This window comes from Suricata suricatta, chromosome 5 (genome assembly GCF_006229205.1).
Source record: "Suricata suricatta isolate VVHF042 chromosome 5, meerkat_22Aug2017_6uvM2_HiC, whole genome shotgun sequence".
Classification (NCBI taxonomy): domain Eukaryota; kingdom Metazoa; phylum Chordata; class Mammalia; order Carnivora; family Herpestidae; genus Suricata; species Suricata suricatta.
This window is the reverse complement of record NC_043704.1, coordinates 102,052,736-102,078,768: the sequence shown is the minus strand read 5'-3', so window position 1 is coordinate 102,078,768 and position 26,033 is coordinate 102,052,736. Positions and strand designations below refer to the sequence as shown.

Sequence of the window (26,033 nt, the reverse complement as noted above, 5' to 3'; positions counted from 1 at the left end):
AGGCCCGGAGCCCCTTGCTCGCTCGCTCGCACGCACGCGCGGGCCCGGAGCCCCGACGCGCAGGGCCCCACCCGGCCTGCAGCGCCGCGCACTCGCTGAGGGTGTGCTCCGTCGCTCCGTCGCTCCTAGCCATCGCGCAGCGTCCCAAGTACGGCGCTGTTAGGTATGCCTTTGACATTTGACGCGGGCAGGGGGTGGGCCGTGGCGGACCTCTGGCAAGGATTTCGCCTTGTTTACAAGCGGTATAAATGCCCCGCCTCGAGCAGTTCTGGAGGGATTTACTTGTTCAAATCCGCACAGCACTATTAAAGAAAGAAGAAACCTCGGGAGGTTGTTTAATCTCAGAAGAAAAGTGTGTTCTCCTAGAATCGAAAGAGAATGAAGGGTGGGGACACCTCAGGGTCACTGTGGTCTGATGTGTGTGAACAGGAGTCCCAGGAAGTCGCTTGCTTTCGGGCGTCTATCTTGAAACTCTTTTGGTGTGAATTCTGGAAAAGCCTGTCCTACCTGAGTTGTCACTGACTAGTGCTCCCTGGAAGAAGTGGCGGTTTTTAGGCGTGTGCCCTGGGTGTTGCTGTATAGGTTCTGGTCATACCGGTCTTTGGGTGGAGGTGGCTGAATTAATCCAGAAATAATATTTCCTGTCCTCTCCTCTCCCGGCACCCCTGGCATAGTGCCATCTGAAAACAGTTCCCCATTCTGGCCGCTTGGCTGTGGGACTGTGGACAGTTTGACTTCGGCTTCCCCACGTGGGGAGTTGAAAAAACAGTTGAGTGAGCACCCAAGTGCTTAACTCCAAGGTTGAGTAAGTGTTAACGTTTTGCCACAATTGCTATTTCTGTCTCCTAAATACTTCCGCCTGCGTTTCCCCGAGAATAAAGACAGACATTCTTCCATGCAACCACAGGAGAAACTTAGTCACATCTAAAGAACTTAACACTTTGATGATGTAATCTAATATCTAGCCCACATGCAAATTTCTCCAGTTGTCAAGAGATGGGTTATATATTGGTTTTGTAGAAAGATAGTGTAAGGAACATTCATGCATTGCATTGGTTATATTTGTCTTTTAATGCAGAACAATCCCCCTCACATATTTTGTTTTCATGGCATTAACTTTTTGGAGAGTCTAGGCCAGTTACCTTGCAGAGAGTTCTGCTTTTCTCCCTCCTGATGTCATTTAACCTTTTCTCTAACTCCCACATTTATTACAAACTAGAAGGAAGATCAAGAGGTTTGATTAGATGTCATGAATCCAGACTTTAGGAGGTGCTCTTCCTACTGTGTCCTATCAAGAAGAACACAGTATTAAATATGAAACATAGTATTAATTTTTAAATATACAATAAGTTGTCCCAGTATCAATAACTGAAATCTGAATTGTCCTCTAGATTTCTTATACAGTCCATTATAAAGTCACTTTCCCTTTTGTGGTTAATAGGTAATCTGAGAGGGTAGAGGGTTTAGAACTCTTTGTAGGAGAAAGTCTTAGATTCCTGCAAGGAGGACACAGATGGTTAGAGTAATCACCTGGTTCATTCTGGTTCTTGCTGCCTCAGATCAACGGCACTGAATGGAATACTAGTTTTATTCAAAGAATAGCAAAACTCTGGTCTCTTTAGAGTTTGGGACACTTTGGAGTTCCTGTGGATAATTCTGGTAAAAGCAGTGATGGTTTCTATAGGTCTTGTGATGTATGTTTTAAGAAGATTTTATAAAATCTGGGAGGAGTTTCCTGTATTTAACCTGGGCATACCTGATCTATACTACCTGCTCCATTCTAATAATAGAAACAGATCAAGAGTATGTAATACACTATGTAATCTCTGCCTGTTGTCCTCTGATCTCTGGCTCATAGACATCTCTATGGGTATGCGCTCATCCGTTTTAAGTTCATAAGCTGTGCTGGGCAAGAGCTATGTCCAGTCTGCCCTATATAACTATGACCACCTCAGCTTCCACAAGAGAATTCTCAAAGGGCATCATCTATTCCACAGACAAATGGAGAGTTCTAAACAGCCCATATCCCCACTTGTCAAAGGAGGACAATTTTTAGTAAGTTAGTCTAAATCAGTGGGTTGTATCAGTGATTTTCAATTGTATCAGCAAATTAGTGTCTGCTCTTACCACTGTCAGTTGATCTGAATTTCATCAGCATACTGAGAGCCCCTAGACAGAAGCTGGAATGCAAAAGTGAGCCTTGTAAGTTATGTAGCATCATTTTTGCTACATGCTGTTGGTCAAAAGCAAGTGTAGGACAATTAAAGATTCAAGGGGAGGAGATCAGACAGGGCATGATCACCAGGAGATGTGGCTCACTGTGGGGGAGGAGAGACATATTTGGAAAGGAGCTACCACACTGATCTAAGCCAAATGCAAATTCAGGTGTGTAGTATTGGTCATATTAATCCTTTGCTCAAAATCTGGTGGGTCTGGGTCATCTGTTTAACTTTGACCCTAGCCATAACTGCCCATCCCCAATTTGCATTGACTGTAAATATGGCCCACCATTTCTTTTTGTTTACAGATTCCTTGGTTCAACTGCTACTTCTTTATGAAAGCCTTTTGTCTGCTAAAGGGAAAGAATAGAGTGAAATATACATTTAAAAATCATTTGTGGTAATTTGATGGTTCTCTGAAAATAATATAGGTGAATATAGGAGTCAAAAATGGAGTACAATAAAACTATATTTAGATAGTAGTAGCCTGAATTCCAGGCTGAATGAATATTCAGATTTAAATCATTATTGTGATTCTTTTCCTGGTTCTGGCCCCTGGAGGTAGCTGTGCCCTTTGCAAAGGGTAAAGTGATTGCTTCTTGCTGATGACTTTATCACAGCCATTCTTCACCCCACCTTGGCTGACAATTTACCTCACTAAGTAAAGGAGGTCTATTGATAATAAAACTAGGCGGCTCCATTGCAAATAGGTTAATCTGTGGAGGAAAAAAACGACCTTTGTATTTGGAAGGATGTTAGGACATTGATATTATATCTTACAAATATTATGTATTTGTTTTCTTTTAGAAAAGTTGTTGTCCAATACTTGTTTTTAAAATGTTTTCAGGAGGGCGCCTGGGTGGCTCAGTCGGTTAAGCCTCCGACTTTGGCTCAGGTCATGATCTCACGTTCGTGGGTTCGGGCTCCGTGCTGACAGCTCAGAGCTGAGCCTGCTTCAGATTCTGTGTCTCCCTCTCTCTCTGCCCCTTCCCCTCTCATGCTCTGTCTCTCTCTGTCTCAAAAATAAATAAAACATTAAAAAATAAATAAATAAAATGGTTTCAGGTGTGCCTGGGTGACTTAATTCATTAAGCATCCTACTCTTGATTTTGGCTCAGGTCATGACCTCCTGGTTGGTGAGATTGACCCCTGCCTTGGGCTCTGTGCTATCAGATTATCTTGGGATTATCGCTCTGTCTCTCCCCACTCCCCCCAATAAATAAATTTAAAAAACTCTTAGAAATAAATGTTTTGGAGGCACCTGGGTGGCTTAGTTGGCTAAGCATCCCACTCTTGATTTTGGTTCAGGCCAGGATCCCAGGGGTGTGGGTCTGAGCGCCTCCCCCGCTTCTCATGCTCCACACTGAGTGTGGAGCCTGCTTAAGATTCTCTCCCTCTACCTCTCTCCCCAACTCCTGCACACATACTCTTCCTCTAAAAAAATCAAAAATTTAAAAATGTTTTGAATGTCCTATGAATAGTATGTATGTGTAGTTGCCGAAACCTCTCTAGAATGCAAAACAATTGGCAGATTGATATAAGAAATCCTCCTAAATTAGTGAGAAGGAAAAGTCCAAAACCTTTAAGAGAGTATTTCCTTTGAGGCAATCGCCTTGCTCATTGTGTAGCATTTAGCTTCTTGTGATTCATTTATCCATTGCAGTAGAGCAAACTATCCCATGTATTACAAATACCCATTTAATATTTCTCACAATTCTGAGTTGGTTGGATGGTTCCTTTGTGGTTTAGTTTGGGCTTATACAGTTAAGTTCATCTGTAGCAGGTTAGCAACAGTTTCTGTAAAGGGCCATTAACATATTTTAGACTTTGTCTCTGTTGCGTATTATTCTTTGTTACCTATTTATTTCATTCTTTACACACCTTTGAAAAGCAAAAGCTATTCTTAGCTCAAGGACCCAACATAAAAACAGGCTGAGGGCCAGATTTGGCTCTTAAGCTGTAGTTTTCCAAACTCTGAGCTGGAGAGTCAGCTGAGCTGAAGGTCCAAAGTGGCCCCACGTGTCTGGCGGTTGGTGATGCTATCCACTGAGGGCCACAATTCTTCTGGAGGATTCTTTCATAGAGAGGAGAGTGCCGCCTCTCCTTCACAGGCTACATTGTCCATCTCTGGGCAGCATCTAAGAGAATGCAGGTGGAGCTCTCAGACTTGTTAAGGCATGGCCTTGGGAATCAAGCAAGGTCATATATGCCACATTCTGTGGATCAGAGGAAACCCAGAGGCCAACTCAGATTCAAGAGTTGGACAAATAGTCTCTCACTCTTTATGGGAGTTGCTGCGGATCCTGTGACTACTGCTAGCTGAACTAATTGGCTGACTGGTACTGTGCGCCCCACAAGGGAGATCAAGGGTGGTGATGACCTTGACATTAGACTGACTCTCAAATCCTTATTCAGATCATTTCCAATTGAGTCATAAAACTTTGAATTTGGGATCTCTGATAGCATCTTACTGTCTTACTCTCTCCTTTATCCATCCTGCATTTCTCTAGCTCCTTCATTTCCTGTAATCTAGAAAGAAGGTTTAGAAGTTTGATTAGATGGAAAGAATCCCTCACACTTTATAGAGTTTTTATTCTTGCCCGTTGGTTTCTGATTCATTTGCTCTCACTTTCCTCAGTACTTGTTTGGAGTTGTCTTGGCCTCCCTGAGGGAAGTGACCACACCCTCCCACCTGCCTGGCCGTGATATATCTTCAATAGCTATGGACTGCATTTAATTGAATAGTTTTACTGAGGTTTAGAGTCAGGTAATTTGCTTACTTCACAAAAGCAAAACAAATTTAAGAATGTAGCACTACCTATAAATTCTAGAAGAACAGCATGCATCAAAGAATTACATTTCACACCCAAATACTATCTAACCAATCAGATGGTTAAACTCCCTAGATGTTCTCTGAACATATAGTCAAGAGTTAGGAAGCAGTCTCCTTAATGATAGGTTTGAACTTGCAATCACCTTTAAAGACATATTATATTTTAACTGTAAATTTGTCTGCAGATGAAAATTGAACAGTAGCAACAGTTTGTAATATATGTTATGTATGTTCCAAGGCAGAAGTGATTCTGTAGAGGGTTTCTGATCTACAGTAAATGCTGCTACTAATTGCTCAGTTGAATTTTTTAATATGTGTTTTCTCCCAAATCTCATTGTAATTCTGTCTTCTTCTACTTGATGGAAAGCTTTGACAGTTTATTATGTTTAGAAGCAGCTGGGGTATGTTTCTAATTGATGATTTGTTATCTTATATTTCTTACTTGACTATCCACATTTTTCATTCTCTTCAGCATTTTCCTCCAGCATCTCCTGTCTTACTGAACTAGATGGATGGTGCTGCTTTTGTGCAAGTGCAAACAATATTTCAGTCTCTCCTCTGTGTCCTTTCATCGGACTCTGGATGCGTGCAGGGCTGATATAAGATGACATGAATATGGCACTTAAACGTTAACAAAATGTATTCACATATACTGTATCAGTTGATTGTTGATGTATCAGTGAGCTGAATACTATCACTGTCTGCACTTGGCAGGTGAGGAAACTGGGGAGCAGATGTCCCAGAGTACCTAAAATTTAACATGTCCAAGTTAACCTCATAAAATCTTTTTAGTCTCCAGATACCTGCTTTGGTTAAAAGCAGCTCCATTTATCAGTCACCTAAGTTTGACTTTCTTCTGATATAAAATTTAAATACAACAAATGCACAAAACTTAAGTGTACATTCACTTATTTTTGACAAATGCATACATCTGTGTAATCTATCCCCCTATCCAGAGGGCTGATATTAGTGATATATAAAGAGCTCCTAAAAATGAGAAGACAAATACCAACAACACAATAGAAAAATGAGTAGAAGATACAAACAGAGAGTTCACCAAAAATAAATACAAATAGCCCCTAAGTGTATAAAAAGATGCTCAACTTTTCTATAATAAGGGAAATGAATAACAATGAATAATCCAACTAGGAAATTAAGAAAACAATTCCATTTATAATAGCATCAAAAAGAATAAAATACTTAGAAATGAACCAAGGAGGTAAAATACTCAGACACTGGAAACTATAAAACATTGCTCAAAGAAATATAAGAAGACATTCATAAGTGAAAAGATATTCTTCTGTATTCATGGACTGAAAGACTTACTGGTGGTAAGGTGTCAGTATTACCCAAAGTGATCTACAGATTTAATGCAATTCCTATCAAATAGAAAAATCCTTTTTCATATTCATAGGATAAATTCAGAGGAATCTCAGGGGACCCCTAAATACCCAAAATAATCTTGAAAAAGAAGAACAAACTTGTAGGTCTCACATTTCCTGATTTAAAAACTTATTACAAAGCTATAGTAATCAAAAAGTTTGATATTTGCCCCTTAAGCTGTAGTTTTAAGCAGTAGGAATATAATTGAGAGCCCAGAAATGACCTGTCATATATATGTTCAAATTACTTCAACAAGGGTGCCAATATCATTCATGGTGAAAGTACATTCTTTTCTACAAATAGTGCTGGGAAAACTGGATATCCATGTCCAAAAGAATGAACTTGGACCCTGACAGAACATCATATACAAAAGTTAACTAAAAGTATATCAAAGATGGGGTGCCTCAGTGGCTCAGTTAGTTATGAGTCTGACTTTGACTCCAGTCATGGTCTGCAGTTCGTTGAGTTTGGGCCCTGCATCAGGCTCTGTGCTGACAGCTCACAGTCTGGAGCCTGCTGCAGATTCTGTGTCTCCCTCTCTCTGTGCCCCTCCCTTGCTCACACTCTGTCTCTGTCTCTGTCTCTCTTTCTCTCTCTCTCAAAAATAAATAAACATTTAAAACATGAATCAAAGACGCAAAGAAGTTAAAAGCTAAAACCATAAAACTCATAGAAGAAAACAGAGGAAAATCTTCATGATTTTGAATTCTTACTGCCTGTAGGAAGGCAAAATATATAACCACCATGGGGTGGTGGTGGAGGCGGAATTTGGCAGTGTTAATTTAACCCAACAATCTCACTTCTAGGAGTGTCCCCCAAAGATATACTTGCAAAAATAGGAAATTAAAGGCATAAACCTATAAAACTGTAAACAACCCAAATGTGTAGTGACAGGGAACTGGTTTCATAAACTACAGTGCATCTAAGCAATGGGGAGCTATGCAGTTGTAGAAAGGAATGGGAAACATCTTGAGATGTTGGCATGGAACAGTCTCCAGGCTGTATTGTTGAGTGAAATGAAGCAAAACGCAAGAGAGTGTTTATTGTATGCTACCTTTTGTGTGAGAAATGGTGGGAAAACATTTGTTTATAGTTTTCATGAAGTAACAATGAAACAATATTTCAAAAACTAATAAAAATGGTTTTCTGTATTGGGAGAGAGGGTGCATGATAAACAGACAAGGAGAGAAGAAAAAGTTCTGTGAGTGCATTTCTTCCATAGTTTTAGCCTCAGAATCATATAAATGGTTTATGTAATTAGAAAGTGGGAAAAATAAATCCCTAAAATTGAAAATCAATGGAAACAAATGAATATAACCATATAGCAATTTAGTACCATAGCTATGTAGATAAAATAGTTACTTCATTTAAAATGCAGTACACACCTAGTAGGATGTATTGTGAAGAAAAAAGAACTGTGAAGACGTTTTATCCTGTTTTTGGTCATCTTATTTGTAGTAAAAATAGTAATATGATGTAGGGGGAAAAACAGATAAATTGTGTTAATACCATTAGAAATTGAGAGTTTTCACTGTAAGAGAAAAGAGATACAAGTGTAAAATTTTTAAAGTTAAGTAAAAACAGTAATGACTGCAATGAATTGAACTTTAAATATGTATAAATATGTGATTCATGTTGATGCTTTAAAGAACACATTGGGAAAAAAATAAAGAACACATTAGTTACCATTGGAAATTGCCATTTTACTAAGTAATGTAATATTTAAACATTGATAAATAAAAGGGGGAAAATCAAGTATCCTGCTTTTCCTATAGAAGTGAAATAATTAATGAAGAAAAATTCTTCAGAGGTAAGGAAAAGGTTTTTTTTTTAAAGTTTATTTATTAAATAACTTAAATAACTCTGCCAGCACAGAACCCAATGTGGGGCTTAAACCAAGAGTAGGATGCTTAACTGACTGAGGCACCCAGGCATACTGGAAAAGTTTGGTGTAATTTTTTTAAAGATTTTACTTTTTTATTTTTATTTTTTTAAAGGTTTTATTTTTAAGTCATCTCTACATCCAACATGGGGCTCAGACTCACAACCCCAAGATCACGTGTTCCAGTGATGGAGCCAGCCAGGAGCCCCAAGGAAAAGCTTTCTGTAGGTAAATGCCAGCGAATGAACAAAGAAGCAATGATAGGATAGGCCGTCACCAGTTTTCATCCTCTAGTGAAGTAAAGGCTGGCTGGGGAACTATCACCTCTAGGGAACTTTACAGTGGAGAAAACTGGCTGACACCACCGGAGCCCAGGGATCAATTTTAGCAACAGTAAAGCTAGGCTAAGAGCGTGTGCTTTGTGGTGTGGTGTAATTGGAAGTACACAACACTATCAGTAAGTACTATTGCATAAAAAATCTGATTAGGCTTGTAACCTATTTTACAGGGAATATGGGGGAATAGAGAGAGAATTGGAGCAGTGATAGGAACATCAATAGCCTGAATTAATTTTATCAGTAAAAGGAGAAGAATGGAAATACATGAAATAAACTTTCCATTTCAAACCTAGGAAACAGTTACAGCAACCAGAGAAAGCAGGAAGAAGAAAATAATAAAGATGAAAAGGCAGAAATTAATTACAAGAAAAGGAAAAGGAAAAGAACTAGTGAATAAATCTTTGGGAAAATTAAGTTACATGTTCTAAGGCAAAGAATAAATAGACATGCTAATCTAACCAAGAGAAGAAATAAAGGGAAAAGTAAACAAAATAAATGACAAGAAAGATCTAAGCTTTGCAACAGAAGAGATTTTTAAAAGTTTGAGACTACTTTGTACAACTTCTTGCACTTGACATTGAAAATCTAATTGAAATAAATAATTTTCTAGAAAAGTTGAAATTTCCAAAATTGTCCATAGTAGGGATAAAAGTAAGTCAGTTTTCATAGCAGGAACAGAGAACAGCCTATGCAACAATGATCTTGGTAAACTGATACGGAGAGTTTTAAAGGAGTATTTTGTTAAATGAAAAAAAAACCAACAACAACAAGTAGTACAAGAGTATATATAATAGGAACATTTTTGCAGGAATGGGGGGAATAAGATGACATATATTTGCATTTCACTTTAAAAAGAAATATAAGAAGGATAAACCAGAAACAAATGAAAATGTTGGAAAAGGAGTATAACTTCTCTGAGCTTCCTTCTTTATGTAGTTTTGATTTTTGAAACTGTAGATCTTTTGCATATAATTAATAAAAACTTAAGAAAACCCTAAGACTAAACACAGCTACAAATAAACTTTCCAAATAAAACTATCATATTGATACCATAACCACTCAGAAAAAAATAATTCAACTTACTTTTGAGTACAGAATGTATTTTAAGTACAGAAAGAATATTGAATAAAGAATGACATTTTCTTTGTAGGTTTGTTTTTTATAGTGTTATCAGTGAAGAAATTCTCAAGTTATTTTGTATGTGTAAAGAAAACTATTGGAAACCAGGAGATTTTTCCTCACTATGGGAGAAGGCAGATACCAATTGGAGGTTAGGAAGAATAATTTTTTTTTTTTACATTAGATTTGACTTGAATTGGAGGTATCAGTATTAACTCATGGTTCTTTAAAATTTTTTGTTTCCGGGGCACCTGGGTGGCTCAGTCAGTTGAGCATCCAACTCCATTTTGGCTCCGGTCATGATCCCAGGGTTGTGGGATAGAGCCCCACATTGGGCTCCATGGAGCCTGCTTGAGATTCTCTCTCTCTCTCTCTCTCTTTCTCTCTCTCTCTCTCTCACACACACACACACACACACACACACACACACTCACTCACTCTCACTCTCTCTCCCTTTCTCCCCGATTTGCACTCTCTCTCTAAAATTTAAAAAAAAATGTATTTCCTAGCCCTGTCTCCAGAAAAGCCTAGAAGCAATAATATTTCCAGTAACATTGGGCATACCTTGTACACAGATACTGAGTTCTAAATACCATTTTCCACTGAAAGGAACCCAGGTTCTTTGGGGAAATGGGTGATTTTAAGTCGGAGATGCATGAAATACACAGCAAGTTGGAAACATCTTGTGCACAAGACTGAAGAAGTGCTCAGAATTAATGGGGACATGTCAAAAAGATACAGGAATTACCTTAAAAGTTTTTCCTGCTGTCCAAAGTTGTGATAAATTGAACATCAAAAAGAATAATGATGATAATGGATTATATCTTCTTGAGTCAGAAAAGAACCCATTAGTCCATAGTGACACTCAAAATAAAGGTAGCAATGGAGGTGAGCTTTCTTCTTTTAAAGACTGCTAGCTAATAAGTGTAGAAAAAAAATTATAGAATTAGAAAAATCACCATTTGCAACCACCATTGTAATAATTCAGGCTAGGATCATCAAACGATCCTAAAATTATTGGGTGAAAGAGTTTTGAGGATATTGGGTAATGGAATATTTACACATTATCATGTATCACCCCCACAGATTATCTATTAATTGCAATATAGTATACACACACACACACACACACACACACACACACGAAACATCGTATTGAGATTGTACCTGAATCTTTATAAACTTTCAGTAGCTCAGGTAGGGGAGAAGTTATTTTATAAGATCTTCAACCGTAATCTTCAATGGAAGAGGAGACTTCCCTTTGCTATTGTGTGTGTTGTTTCGGAATGGTATTAACATCTAGACACAGAAAAGTATTATTCCTGAGGGAAACTGAGTCTACCAGAATGGAGATGTTTAGTTTGAAAAGCTAAGTCAAGTGTTTTATTTTGTAATGTAAAATGGGTATGTCTTACCAAGAGTGGTATTTTAGCAAAGCCAGACCATGCAGACTTGTGTCTTCCACAGGAGAAAGGATTACTTTCCGTGTTTGTATTTAGACTGTGCTCTCTTTGTTTGTTTTGCTGGAGATGTGTGTATGTGTTCTTTGGGGAGTAATGTGCAGAGAATTAGGAGCAGAACCTCTAAAACTGCAGGAGAGATAGGCATGTGTGATCTGCCTCTGAGATTTTGGAAAAGTGACCAGCACAATCCAGTGGATTGTGGATGTGCCCACTGAGATTCTGTGACCCAGAATGTGCTGATGTTGGCTGCCGTTGTGTCGTCTTTATCCTGATGGGTGGGAGTGGGTGGAGCTTAGGATAACCATAGCCTTGTTTTGGTGGTGATTCTTCTGAAGGGAAATAATTCTACTGGCAATCATCCACTGACTATTAGTTGTAAATTATTGGGGTGCAAAATTTAGGGACAGAGGAGGGGCAGGAACTAGAGAGGAAGGAGAACTTTTATCTCCTGTTGAGTCCTTGCTGGGAGTATGGTGTGGACCTTGAGGCATCAGGATAGATGGGGGCCAAACAGGGAGGTCGTCAAGGCAGGTCCCACTGGTGGTGGCATCTTTGAGAGAAGCCACTTGTAAAGTTAGTAAGAAGTGACCACCTCTGCTAAGCTTCCCTGCCAGCCTATCTCAGTTCTGGTGGGGGTTTAAGGGAAGGGCGTGTCCCAGCTAGAGGACAGTGGTAAGGAGCAAAAGACTGCCTCTTCCCTACAGGGCAAACACGTAATAATGAAGGTGTCCCCAGTTAACAAAGATACACAAATATTTTCCAAAGGGCATCAATTCTATATCAATCAATTAATTAATGGAGTGTGTACCCATTTCTCATACATTCTGTCTTTACCTTGTAAAATATCCACAATCTCCTATCAATAATTCTGAAATCCCAATGATTTTAAAAACCGAACATTTTTTCATAAGTTTGCCACTTGCAGATCTTTTTTTTTTAATTTTTTAATGTTTGTATTTATTTTTGATACAGAGAGAGACTGAGCATGAGAGGGGGAGGGGCAGAGAGAGAAGGAGACACAGAACAGGAAGCAGGCTCCAGGCTCTGAGCTAGCTGTCAGCACAGAGCCCGATGCGGGGCTCGAACCCACGAACATGAGATCTGACCTGAGCTGAAGTCGGAGGCTTAACCAACTGAGCCACCCAGGTGCCCCTGCCACTTGCAGATCTTAGACTTCTTAGCCTCCATAATTGCATGAGCCTATTCCTTATGATAAATCGTTCTCTTTCTCTCTCTCCTCTCTCTTCTTTCTCATATATGGATATAGATAGGTATATCTAGGCATGTAGGTAAATAGATTTAGAGGATATACATGTATTGATTCCATTTCTCTGGAGATCCCAGACTAATTCAGTAGATAATGAATATACTCCTTCTTTCATAAAATACTTGCTTAGGGAGAGCTTTACCTGTGATACATTTGCATTAGCCTCATTCTTTTAACTGCTGTATGATATCCCTAGTTCTATGGTATATTTAACCATTTCTTTTGTAATAGATATGTAAGTTCTTTATGTGCTTTTTCCTTAGAATAATTGCATGTAACATTTTGGCAGAGAAGGTTGCTTGCATTATAGATTGAGAGTTCCTGAGCCAGTCTGGCCATAGAGTGAAACACACAGGAGAGGAAAATGGAAATACCTTCTACAGTGAGGATTTGGTCATCCTGGACCACAGACCTTAGGACAATAGCTTCCATTCTTAAAGCTTTGTGACCATATTTTGCCAAATAAGGACATTGTTAAAAAGGCAAAACAAAACAACACAGAAAACTTTGTACCTGTTACCATCATCATTTAAAAAAACAGGCTGTTTTAACATAAAAACACAGAGGCAACTATATCTTAATGGTCGAATTGAATAAATTCAGCTTTATTCAAAATTCACTGTCTTTATTCTTTCTTTGTAGTCAACAGGTGAAAAGTTTCTCACTCACCTGTTTCCATCTCCATGTGCATCAGAAGCAACTGCTTTAATTTTAATATTATTCTGACTTCTGGAATTAACAAAAAGTTTGGAAGAAAAGTAAAGTGAGAGAGTACCTCCCTTCCGCAAAAGGGAGAGATCACAACCTAAGAAAAGATGGTTACGAATGTTTCCTCGAACTCCGATGTGGGAAGTGATCCTAGGATGAGTTGGAAAGAATTTCAACCTTGGCCCTTGAGATCTCAACCAAAAGGGGGCCTGGCATGGGAAGAGGAGCATGATCTGGGCAGGAGGTTGCCTGAAGTGACTGAAACCCGCTGGGAAGATGCTGTGGCCCAATGTGCTCCATGATGGCACCACAGTTATAGCTCCCAGGACAAGTTATTTAGAGAAGAACATCTGAATATATTAAGTCGTCTTCATGCTGCTTTCCTTAACACATTTCCCTTCTCTACCATGAACAAATCGTGAGAAGAATATAAAATTCATAGGAAGTGAAAAAATTGGTGATTGTTTTTTAAAATAAAATCATCACTTTTCCTGGTCAGAGCAGCTGTTCTATTTTCCAAGACAAGGAGAAGAAGAGAGAGAAACGCTGGCCCTGCAGAAAAGTGAGTGTGAAAAGTAGAAGGATGGAGAAGCACTTTCCATGATTAAAAGGCCCCTGGAGCCTTCTAGGCGAGGAGCATCAGTTCAGCCACACTGCGGTCCTCCTGCTGTCCTCATGCCAGAGACCCCAGCCGAAGACCTGTGACTCACAATCAATCCTGCCACTCTTCAGGGGAAAGCCTTCAACCCACCAGGTGGTCTCGCTGATCCTTTGTTCACTTCTCTATAAAACTGGGGTACGAAGATTGCCTTGTGTGACAAGAGAATAAGATTAAAGCCCTGTGAAAATTAGGTGTTATACAAGTTATCATAATAGTTACAGAATCCAGAAAGGTGAGGGGGGAGTTGGAGTGGGCCAAAGCTAGCCCATACGGAGACTTTGTGCACATTAGAAAAAAATGCCCCCTTTGGTGGACACAGCCTGGCCCCAGGACTCACAGCTGGGTTAGTGGAACTTGGGCTACCTTATCCTCTCCATTGCATATGAACTATCTGCAAAACTCATGTGGTAGACCCGGTCGTCAGGCCCATTTGTTCGAGGTCTCAAGTTCAAGGGGGTCTCAAATTCTGACTTCCATTCAGTAGAAATATGTGCAAAGAATTAGGATGAAGCTGTACCACAATGACGATTCTAAATGATATTCTTCTTGCCAAGTCCAAATCCAAGGGGTGAGGGGTCTCACAGTCTCAAGGTGCTTGGGCCTCCCTGAGACTTTTGTAGAGCCTAATTATTTAATAACCTTAACAAAATTCGGTGACATTCTGCTTCAGTAAAAGTTTTTGGTTAAGTAGCTGCCTTAGATGTAGGGCGAATAAAATAATAATTGCATGTAGACGCATATCCAATATGTGTTGTTCACCCTTGGACAGCATCTCCTTTTACCCTATTTGAAACCAGACTCAATACTGGACTCAGTACTTTGTTTCAGCCTTGGCACTGGACTCACTACTCTTTGTTAATGACTCGTTTTATCCCAGTTATGTTGGCCTTCTTTCCTTCTGTTAAATACATCCAAGTTCATCCTACCCTGGACATTTGTGCTTGCTGTTCCCTTTGCCTAGAATGCCATTCTCTCAGATTGCTGCATGGCTCAGTTCCTTCAGCTCAAATGATTTCTCTCATCAGAGAGGCATCTGAAATAATTATGTTGTTCCTAAGCTGCATGATTCTTAATTTAGCATTTTAACATCTCTGAACCTGAGATGCATTTTACAATGGTTAGTGTCTTATGACTGTGATTAACCAGGCAGTAGACATGGCTTAATTGTCATTGCTTGTTGTGCAGATGCAAATTTGGATGTTATTGTTGGTGGGCCTGCCAGACTTCTACCCCTTCTTCACAATTTAGTCAACCAATCAGGAACACTAGATACTGACACCTACAAATCTAAGGGAGAAAAGTCTAATGATATTTTAAAGATCATGAAGACTTTTTTAAGACTTTGTTTTTTTAGAGCAGTTTTAGGTTAGCAGCAAAGTTGAAAGGAAAGTACAGAGACTTCCCACATACTCCCTGCCCCTTCAAGTGCACAGCCTTCCACATGATCAGTGTCCCTTACCATCATGGTACATTTGCAGGGATACGATGTGTTTGAAAACAGTATGTTTGAAAATGGTGAAGCAAATCCCAGCTTTCCTCACCAAAAATGAGAAAACACAATTCATTCTCTGGCGAGATTTTCCTGTGATGGAAGCCCACCTCAGGTCTAACAGTGTAACCATATTTTTAAACAATATTAATTCATGTACATACTTTAAGCTTCAAATTTGTTTTTAAAAATTATGTACCATAGATATTTATGAGAAATATCCATCTTTCCCAAGAAGACTTATCAAGAGTGTGACAGAAGAATTGAGGTATTTATCTTCAAACTATTTGCTTTCCAAAGGCTAAGTGGATTTATTGTTCTGTTCATCTTAAAAATGAAAAAGTAGTAAAACAATAAATAAAAAGCTCAGTGACAGTTGACAGCATATATTTTCTAGGATCTGAAACTTGTATTCTTTTGAGGATTCAAACTTTCTTACTGTTTACTAGCCAAAATTATTTCAAATAGCTAATCTTTCTCAAGTGAGCCTGTTGCCAAGTTTGTAAAGTATTTGCTTCCACAATATATATTTTACATGGTCTGTTTTGTTTACATTAAGTTAAGTAGTCAACCTCTCCATATTCACTTAAACAGAATAGTTCTGAGGCTCATAGTACTATCACATTTCCAGTTTACTGGAGAATCTAAATATGCTTCTTAAAAAGGTAGCAAAACAGTGCTCAGCAAGCAAATCCTTTTTCAAATTCAGAATTCAGTTTGGGTTTTTATTGATTATGACCTCCTAGGGAGAAACTATATGTCTCACAGTCTTATTTTTCTTTTTTAACATTTATTTTTGAGACGGGGGCAGGGGGAGGACAGAGGATTCACGTGGGCTTCATGCTGACAGTAGAGAATCTGAATTGGGGCTCGGACTCACAGATTGATAGACCATGACCTGAGCCAAGGTGGGATGCTTCACCAACTGAGCCATCCAGGCGCCCCTGTATATCTCACAGTCTTGATTTTGTTTCAGAAAGTAATGTTGAAGATGGAGGGAAAAAGATCTAGTTTTTATTCATTCTTCTAGTTATTGAACCAGCTTTTCTTACTCCTGACTTTTTATAGGTAAATGTCATGTGTAAAATATACATATGTAATGTTGATGAAAATACAAAATGGATTTCATACCTGCTTTGTCTGTTTGGCCCCCTATTTTCCAAGAACTGACGCTTCTTTTCACTTGCCCTGTCCCTCTTCTATCTTATCCTCAGGCTTAATCCATGCCAACATTTGATCACAGTGGAGACACTTCTGTTCTAACAACTTGGCTCCCCCCACTCTCTTGGCCATAGTCTTGAGTCAAAGCTGCGCCAGTCAGAGTCTCTCTGAGCACATTTGGAATATAGACTAAAAATTCTAGGCTTATTTTGCCCAGTTTTGGGAGCAGAGGAGATGGAAACTCAGGTATCAACGGATACTTTCCACCTTGCAAAGTAGGCTAAACCACTAGGCTACTCAGCCACCAGGCTAAATCAGTGTGTGGTAAGAAAAAAGGAGGTGCAGAGATTGAAGCAGAGTTGAAAGCTAGGGGGTGTGAGTGTGGGCGGGGATGGAGGAAGACTTCCGGGCTTGGCTGCTTCCTACGCTTGGGCCACTTCAATCAGCTTTGTGTTTTTATGATAAATCATCTTAATAAAATTTCAGCTACAGGTGGTTTCTATTATGTATAGAAGTGTTAACCAGTACAGTGTTTCCACATGAAACTTTGGGGAATTTCTCTGATTTCTTCATTGTTTTTGTTAGACAGCTGTTGTAATAGCCACAAAAGGACTTTCCTCAGAATTTTTCTTCTTTTTTTAAAGAAACGTTTATGTATTTTTGAGAGAGAGCGAGCGAGCGAGCGAGCAGGGGAAGGGCAGAGAGAGGGAACAGAGGATCTGAAGCAGGCTCTACACTGATAGCATAGAGCCAAATGTAAGGCTAGAATTCACAAACTGTGAGATCATGACCTGAGCTGAAATCAGACACTTAAGCAACTAGCCATCCAGGTGCCCCATTCCTCCTTTTTTAAATCATAGATTTACATGTTTAGTATCTTAATCTTTCTTTCTTTTTTCCTTGATAGAATCAATATTACATGTCTCTCTGTGAGGGGAGTGCAAAAGGTTGCAAGAAAATCTGAAAAGGCTAGGATGGTGTGGTCCATATACATTGTCTAAGTAAAGTTCCCTTCAGGGACAAAACTCTTCAAAGAGGAGAAACATCTGGGAATAGAATCCAAATGTAGCAGGACACAGGCAGGAAAGATCAAAGTAAAAGAACATCCAGTGTAATAGTAGGATGGAGGTAGGAAGGAGCAATCAAATTTCAAAACTAAGCCTGCCATTTTCTTGCCAATTTTTCATTAGAAAAAACATTGAAACAAAAGAACACTAGTGTTTAATGCTCTAGTATAAACTTATCATCAAGGTTTAGATAGAAAGTTAAACTCTAAAAAGTTTTCCAAAACAACATTGTTTTTTAAAAGTTTAGGAAAACTACTTTGACATACAAAGTAAGAATCAGAAAAGATGGAGATAAAATTCTACGAAAGTTCAGGGAATGGAGAATAACATTCCTAAAGATGATGAAAACTTGCCCAGAAGACATTAAAGCAGATTAAAAACTGTAATATCCCAAATCAAGCTAGAACACAAAGAAAATAATACAACAAATGAAAGAACAAATATGTTTTATTTGAGGTGATAGATCTCAAAAAAGAATTAAAATAAGATTATTATGAAATGAACAAAATGAAAAGGCAGCCTACTGAATGGGAGAGCATATTTGCAAATGATGTATCCAATAAGGGGTTAATATCCAAACTGTACAAAAAACTCATACAACTTAACATTCTAAAAAATCTGCTTAAAAATGGGCAGAGGGCCTCAATAGACATTATCCAAAGAAGGCTAACAGATGGTGAACAGACACATGAAAAATCCTCAACATCACTAATCACCATGGAAATGCAAATCAAGCTACAATGAGATATTACCTCACACCAGTCAGATGACTAATATCAAAAAGACAAGGAGTAACAAGTGTTGGTAGGATGTGGGGAAAAAGGAACCCTTGTGCGTACTGTTGGTGGGAGTGTAAATTGTTGCAGCCACTGTGGAAAAGAGTATGGATTTTTCTCAAAAAAATTAAAAAGAGAAATACCACATAACCCAGTTATTCCAGTGCTGGGGATTTAACCAAAGAAAACAAATCCCTAGTTCAAAAAATTGTATGCATGCATACGTATATTGACACATTATTTACAATAGTCAGATACAAAAGATTTGGAAACAACATAAGTTGTCCATCAATGGATGAATGGATAAAGATGTGGTATGTGTATACAATGGAATATTACTCAACCATAAAAAAGAATGAAATCTTGCCATTTGCAACCACATGGAAGGACCTAGCACGTATTATGCTGAGTAAATAAGTCAGGCAGAGGAAGACAAGTACCACATGGTCTCATTTACATGTGGAATCTAAGAAACAACAACAATAACAATTAAAAAAACCCCAAAACAAGTAAAAAAACAGTAAACCAAAACAGAAACAGACTCGAATAAGAGAACAAATTGGTAATAGCTATGGGGGGAGAGAGAGGGCAAAATAGGTGAAGCATGTTAAGAGATACAAACTTCCAGTTATAAAATAAACAAGGAATGAAAAGTGTAGCATGGGGAGTACAGTCAATAATATTGTAACAACTGTGTGGTGACAAATGGTTAATTATGGTTATTGTGGTAAGCATTATGTAATATATAGAATTGTCTAATAACTATGTTGTACACCTGAAACTAATACAGCATTGGATATCAATTATACTTTATTAAGTTTTAATCTAAGCTTTAAAAAATATGCTGAAAAACAATATATGCACAATGCCAAACATCAAAAAACTAGAGATTTCCAAGATTTATTATTATTTGCTATCAAATTAATGCATTTTTGTGTAGACCTTATTATACAGCTTCTTCTATATCCTCTGTTGAATATCTTCTATTTGGGGCACCTGGGTGGCTGAGTCGGTTAAGGTCTGACTCTTGGTTTTGGCTCAGGTTATGATCTCCTGGGTTTCATGAGTTCAAGCCCCATGTGGGGCTCTGTGCTAACAGCTGCTTGGCAGCTGACAGCAGCTTGGGATTCTCTCTCTCCCCTTCTCTCCTTGCCTCTCCCCCGCTCACACTGTCTCTGTCTCTCAAAATAAACTTTAAAAATTATAATTTTAAAATATCCTTTATTTAATTAAAGAACATCTTGAGATTGTAAAGCAAATTGGGAATTATTGCCAATGGTGCCTTTTTAAATCTATCTTTGTTAACCAAAACTTTCTTGATATTTTGTAACTAAAACAAGATAAAGAAATAAACTGGATAAGGTTGATAGACTGCTGCTGTTTGCCATAGCTCCCTGTTTAAAAATGTTAAGTTCGCTGATTTTATGTACACCTTTGTTTTTCTTGACTTTATACTAGGTAAGTTTCATAAATTTGAGTTTATAAAACAAATGTCTATTAATAAAATGCCACTTTTATCACTTTCATGTGTTAGAAATGGAGAACTGAAACAAAATCAAAACTAAAGAATGAATACAAAATAATGCCTCAATGGGAAATGAAAAGAAGGGAAGTTTTTGAAAATTACAATGAAAGGGAGATGAAAAGGAGTCAAAAAACAATAAGACAGGCATCTGGGTGGCTCTGTCAGTTAAGCATCTGACTCTTGACTTCAGATCAGGTCATGATCTCATGAGTTCATGGGATCAAGCCCTCCTTTGGGCTCTGGGCTGACAGTGCGGAGCCTGCCTGGGATTCTCTCTGTTTCTCTCTCTCTGCCCCTTCCTCACTCATGCATGCCAGCATGCTTGCTCATTCTTGCTCTCTCTCAAAATAAAATAAACTTTAAAAAGTAGAAACAATAAGACAGGCAGAGAAGGCCAACATAATTAATAATATCTGAAGAAACTTCTGACAAAGAAAAAAATCCTGAAATCTGTAATTTGAGAAACTTGAATAAAAATGAAATATTGAGAGGGCATTTAGTTTATCTGATAAAGCTGACCCAGAATGACCATCACTGACTATAGTCTAGTGAAATTATTGGACTTTAGAGGGACAGAAATAAAAAATCCTTTAGGCACTTAGAGGAATAGTCCAAGTCATTTATACAGGGAAAAAAGTAATACGGTCTTTACACTTTTCGGCATCAACACTTTATTCTTTAAAAAACTAAGTAATATATTTAAGATATCCAATGCAGGAAAGTATGAGGCAAGAATTTAATATGCATATAAGCTGTCATCAATGTAAGAACTCAGGGAATGGTGTTTTTTATGAATCTGCTGGAGAAGGGGATTAAAATAAGCAAAATACTTAAAGTGGCATTGATAAAATGACATGATAAGCATATAATTTCTATGTGGAGCTAAGAGTAAATGAGAGATATAAGGAAGAGAACATAGTATGTAATGGCTGAATGGTCTGACAATGGAGATAGAGTGAAAAGAAGTGGCATGAGACTATGGGGAGCATATGCAATTTTGTAACTTTCTAGTCATCACATTGGGGGTGGTGTTACTGGCTCCTACTGACTAGAGATGGGATAACTGGGTATCACTAAGAACAATAAGAACAAAACCTGTCAAGTATATTTAAATTCATGATTTCATCCTGATCCAAAAAATTAATTGACCATTACTGAAGGATGCTAGGATACCAACTCTTTACTTTGAAAATTGGTAAATAAGAGAAAACAATCAAGCATTTATCCCACCTTTCCTATATAAACTGTAACGCTAATTAATCAAATATTAGATGATGTGAATTTTCTCTTTATGGAAGTAGTCCATCAGGCAGCTGAAGAAGAAAGAATAGAAGTTTAATATCAGCATTTTTTTTTTACAGTCTCTAGTGAATTACTGAATCTAAGTGACAGCTAGCATCTCAGAAAGACAGACAAACAGGTATTTTGTGCCTGGAAAAAACACAACACCATCTATTTTATCTTTCAAGTGGTCTGGAGCTGGTTATGGGGAGTGGGTGGAGAATAGAGAGGATAGTAAGTAAATAATAACCACACACATAAAAATACATGTCTGGATGAAGTCTGGTTGTGGTTCTCACAATAGACCATGACTCTATTAAATTCTGGGGAACCACACTGCCAACAAATTTCTAAATCTCTTCAAAGCAATAGCATATGAATTTCAATCAATTATCCGAGGCCCCAAATCTGTACCTGGCATGAATTTAGATGCAAAATTTGTATAACCCCCCAAAAGGCAGCCTCCCAAATCATACCTTGAATGAAATCTTAAGAGAAAAACTAGGAAAATCCTCCTGACCCAATTTATGATATTATGAGACATTTGATCTAAAATTTACTTTGGTAAGAGGAATGATGATGTCTCTACACCATCTATTGAACAACTCTTTTCTCTACTAATGCCTAAAATGCTACCTTTATAGTACTTTAAATTCTCATACATATATTTGTATCTATTTCTGGATTCCATTGTTTCATTGATCTACTTATATATGGAGCACTACTAAATTTTAAAAATGGTTCTATGAGGAATGCTGTATTATTGCATGAAATATAAGGAACTCCTGAAAACCTAAACCTATGAAATGTCAGAAATCAGGAAGCTTCAGGAAATAGATCTTTTTAAAAGAATTCTGCCATTAATTCACTTAGATCTAACATTTCATGTTCTGGGTGACTTGTAATCCAAAATTTCACATTCCTTGATAGATTTGATTGGCTAAGTTTAGGGTGAGTATCAATCCCAGAATCAATTATCTATTCTTGGGGGGACAATTTTGTGATTTATAGTTATGATTGATGAGAACTCAACCTTATGTATCAAGGAGAGTTTCCAAAGAAACATAAAGTATTGTAAGCTGAACAGTACTTTGAAAACTGTCTTTTTCACTTTGCCCATCAACCGATTTCATACATCTGAAGCTCTCCTATCTCTGAATGATGCACACCCCACCCCTTTCCAGTAGAAGATGATATAAACTTGTGTCCCTTTATTGATCTAGAGGTAATGCCATAGGATCATACACCATAAGCCACAGATTTCCTAGAGCATGTCTAGTCTTCTAGTTCTGTAAAATATCCTTATGTACTCTACAGCCCGTGAATTAGCTGGGAAAGTTTAGTCATCACTAGCACATGTTAAATAACAGTGGTTTTAAAACTGGGGTGCAAGTACATTTAGAGGTACATAAAACCTTCCAAGGGGCACTCACTCCAGCCTGGAAAGTTCTTAGAGAATCAATGCCCAGAGCCTCAGCTTCAATATGGAGTCTTTCTTGTAATTGGTTTGCCTAAGATGTGCTTGAGTTAGAGGACTTTTGCCTCTCTCTGCTTTCCCGCCTCCCCATGCACAGTAGACTTTCCTTACTTTTCAACTGTACCCTTCCCCCATCACAGATCTTATTACTGTGTTGCATCTACCAGGAAGTAAAACCTCAGGAAGACCAAACAGCAAGCTGTTTTATTTTATTTTTAATGTATTTTATTTTTATTTTTTAAATATAATTTATTGTCAAGTTAGCTAACACACAGTGTATGCAGTGTGCTCTCAGCTTCTGGAGTAGATTCCCATGATTCATCACTTACGTACAACACCCAGTGCTCATCCCAACAAGTGCCCTCCTCAATGCCCATCACTTATTTTCCCATCTCCCCTGCCCTCTCCCCTCAACCCTCAGTTTGCTCTCTGTATTTAAGAGTTTCTTATGGGTTTGCCTCCCTCTCTGAAACTATTTTTTCCTCTTTCCTTCCCCCATGGTCTTCTGATAAGTTTCTCAAATTTCACATATGAGTGAAAACATGTGATATCTGTCTTTCTCTAACTGACTTAATTCACTTGGCCTAATACCCTGTAATTCCATCCACATTGTTGCAAGTGGCAACATTTCATTCTTTCTCATTGCCACGTAGTATTTTATTGAATATATAAACCACATCTTTATCCATTCATCAGCTGATGGACATTTGGGCTCTTTCCATAATTTGGCTATTGTCATTGGTTTCAGAGAAGCTTTCTTTAATCAAGGTACCTTGAACCCACAGGAAAGCTCTGTGTCTTTTGCTGTCTGATACGTTTTACAGTTGAGAGTAAAGCATGACATTAGAAACAGAATATTAGAAAGAGAATATTAGAAACAGAGGAGAAATGACAATTTTCATTCAATGACTTAGTCCCTTTTATCTCCTGACTCTTTCAAAAAGAATTATTTTTTTGTGGGAGAGTCCCTTGAAAGCAGAATAAAGGCCATTAGCAGGAAATGAGGGCTCTGGCACCTTATCTCTCCAGGGTGACAAGTGCATAACAAGGTCTGTGGCCTAACTTGTACACTCAAGATGTGACCAGACCAATTCAAGAAATACCCATGTGCTTAGAAGCAAGCTCTCTGCGTTTATACCACTCTTGGTAAGTTGGTGGTTAGTTTCATGAATTTGTGCCTTTGTGAATGTCTCAGTGGCATGCTTTCAAATATTCATGAAAAGGAAGTAAAATTTTTTATTTTTACTTCTAAAATGGATCAGTATTATATCTTCAAAGCAAAGGAACATATATTGAGGATGAGTAGGTGTTTTATTTTATGTTTCTTGGACACCACAGAGCTCCTTAATAAGTGTCCATGGTCAGTTCTTTGGCAGTGTTAGAATCCCAGAAGGCATTCTAGGATGTTGTGGATGAAATCAATGAGAAGACTTGGGTATTTGAGCCAGAAAAGCCTACACGGAGTACAACAGCATGCAGAATTGCATTAAGGAATAATGATGCTCTAATAAATATAGAGGTAGACGTGAGGCATCCTACTGCACTTCCTGAGTGCTGCCTTCTTCGAGGTGACCATATGGTAAAATTTCTGGGAATTAAGCTATGTAGAAACATACATTTGTGGGATCCAGAAAATAGTCTGTTACAAAATTTGAAAAATGTTTTAGAAATAGATTTTCCAGTTCATGATATCCTGGAAGAATCTGATTTATCTACAGATTGTGAGATTTGTTATGCCTATCAACTTGATAGCGCCATTCCTAATCAAGTGTGTGATAATTCCCATTGTGGACAGCCTTTCCATCAAATATGCTTATATGAGTCGTTGAGAGGACTACTGACTAGTAGACAGAGTATTAGCATCAATTTTTGATGATATTGTGGCGAGCCAGTAACCTTGGACATACATGTCTGGGAGGAAACCCTGAAATAAGCATGTAACATTTCTGTGGGGAACTAGAAACTTTAGAAATTATTGAAAAGATTTTATTTGATATTTTCAGAGAAAATTTAAAACAAAACATACGAATGCTAAGAGAAAAAGAATGATGAAGCCATAATAATACACAACTGCCCTTGTCTCTTCACTAAGAGTAAACTGAGAAATTGTAAGACAAAATCCTGTAGAACATTCTAAGTCTGTGACCTCCACACCACTTATAAAAGTTGTATGTGTGTCAGGATGGAGATCTTAAATTATTGAGTGTCTAGACTGGTAAAACTTTGATGGGGTTTGTAAAATGAATTGGGAACGAGTACATATTTTATCTTTTGTTAAACACATGCTCAGTAAGACTGGTAAGAGAATCATTTTCATTAACATTTAACAATCCTATTGTTTAGTCTATATCAGTATTTATTTTTCCTTGAAGTGAAGTCTGCTGACTGTCACTCATTAACCAATTCTCTGTTCATTTATTTATTCCTAAAAGGTACTAATTAGATATATGTTAACTAACAGGAATGTGTTATGAATTTTTAGGAGTAATGCATTTAACAGCATTAACTAAAATTGCTTTCTTTAGATCTGCTTGGCTAGCAACCCAACATTTTTCTTTTATTTTGTTGTTAATTTGCATAAAATAGATTAAATTTGTTAATGTGAATAAAAAATATTAAACTGTACTCTTAGAAACTGCAATTATGATAAGTGTTATCCAAATGGAGTCAGGATGTAACGCCCCAAGTTAAATATTTTATTCAACTAAGATTAGTTTCTTTTTTTTTGCAAATGATGATTTGCTGTTCTAATTCTTTTAAATGCATGCTTACCAACTATTATTTTCAGACATTAAATGGAATTGCATGTCATGTGCCTGGGTGGCTCAGTCTGCAGAACATATGACTCCTGATCTTGGGGTTGGGAGTTTAAGTCCCACTTTTGGGGTGGAGATTGCTTAGGGAAAAAAAGATAATGAAACTGTGTATATACACAGAGAGAAATCTATGTATATGTCTAGTATCCATACATATCATATCAGTATCCATTTCTTCATACATCTGTTACCTTTTTAAAGCACTTTGAGACTTTCAAATATTCAAGTTTGGTATTAATATAGGTTTTAGTTAATAGTAAAAAAGCATAATGTGAAATTTCCAGTTTTATGGGGTTATTTCTAAACCATTTCTGTCCAATTTTAGCTTGAAAACTAAGATATTTCTAAAAAAAAAAACAGGAATACTTAATAGTCACTTAGTAAGTATGGGTTAAGCTTTTTAAGCATACTTTCCAGAAATGAGAAAGTGAATAACTCTAAACTGGGTTTTAAAAGTCCTTTGCAAGTCAAGTGGTCTGTAATTCTTTGCTTGCAAGAACATTGAAGGAGGACATAATTGTTGTCAGCTATTAGATTCTTAAGGATATTTTTGATGATAGATACCATG

General features: G+C 37.7%; 1 long non-coding RNA gene and 1 pseudogene across 1 annotated transcript; both read left to right on the top strand.

The window, feature by feature from the left end:
- Positions 1–43: 43 nt before the first annotated feature.
- Positions 44–14,798, top strand: LOC115292059. The gene is made up of 2 exons (XR_003908779.1): positions 44–163; positions 13,147–14,798. It is a non-coding gene; the product is annotated as an uncharacterized LOC115292059 (long non-coding RNA).
- A 538-nt stretch (positions 14,799–15,336) lies between these two features.
- On the top strand, positions 15,337–24,582 carry LOC115291227 (annotated as a pseudogene).
- Positions 24,583–26,033: the final 1,451 nt, after the last annotated feature.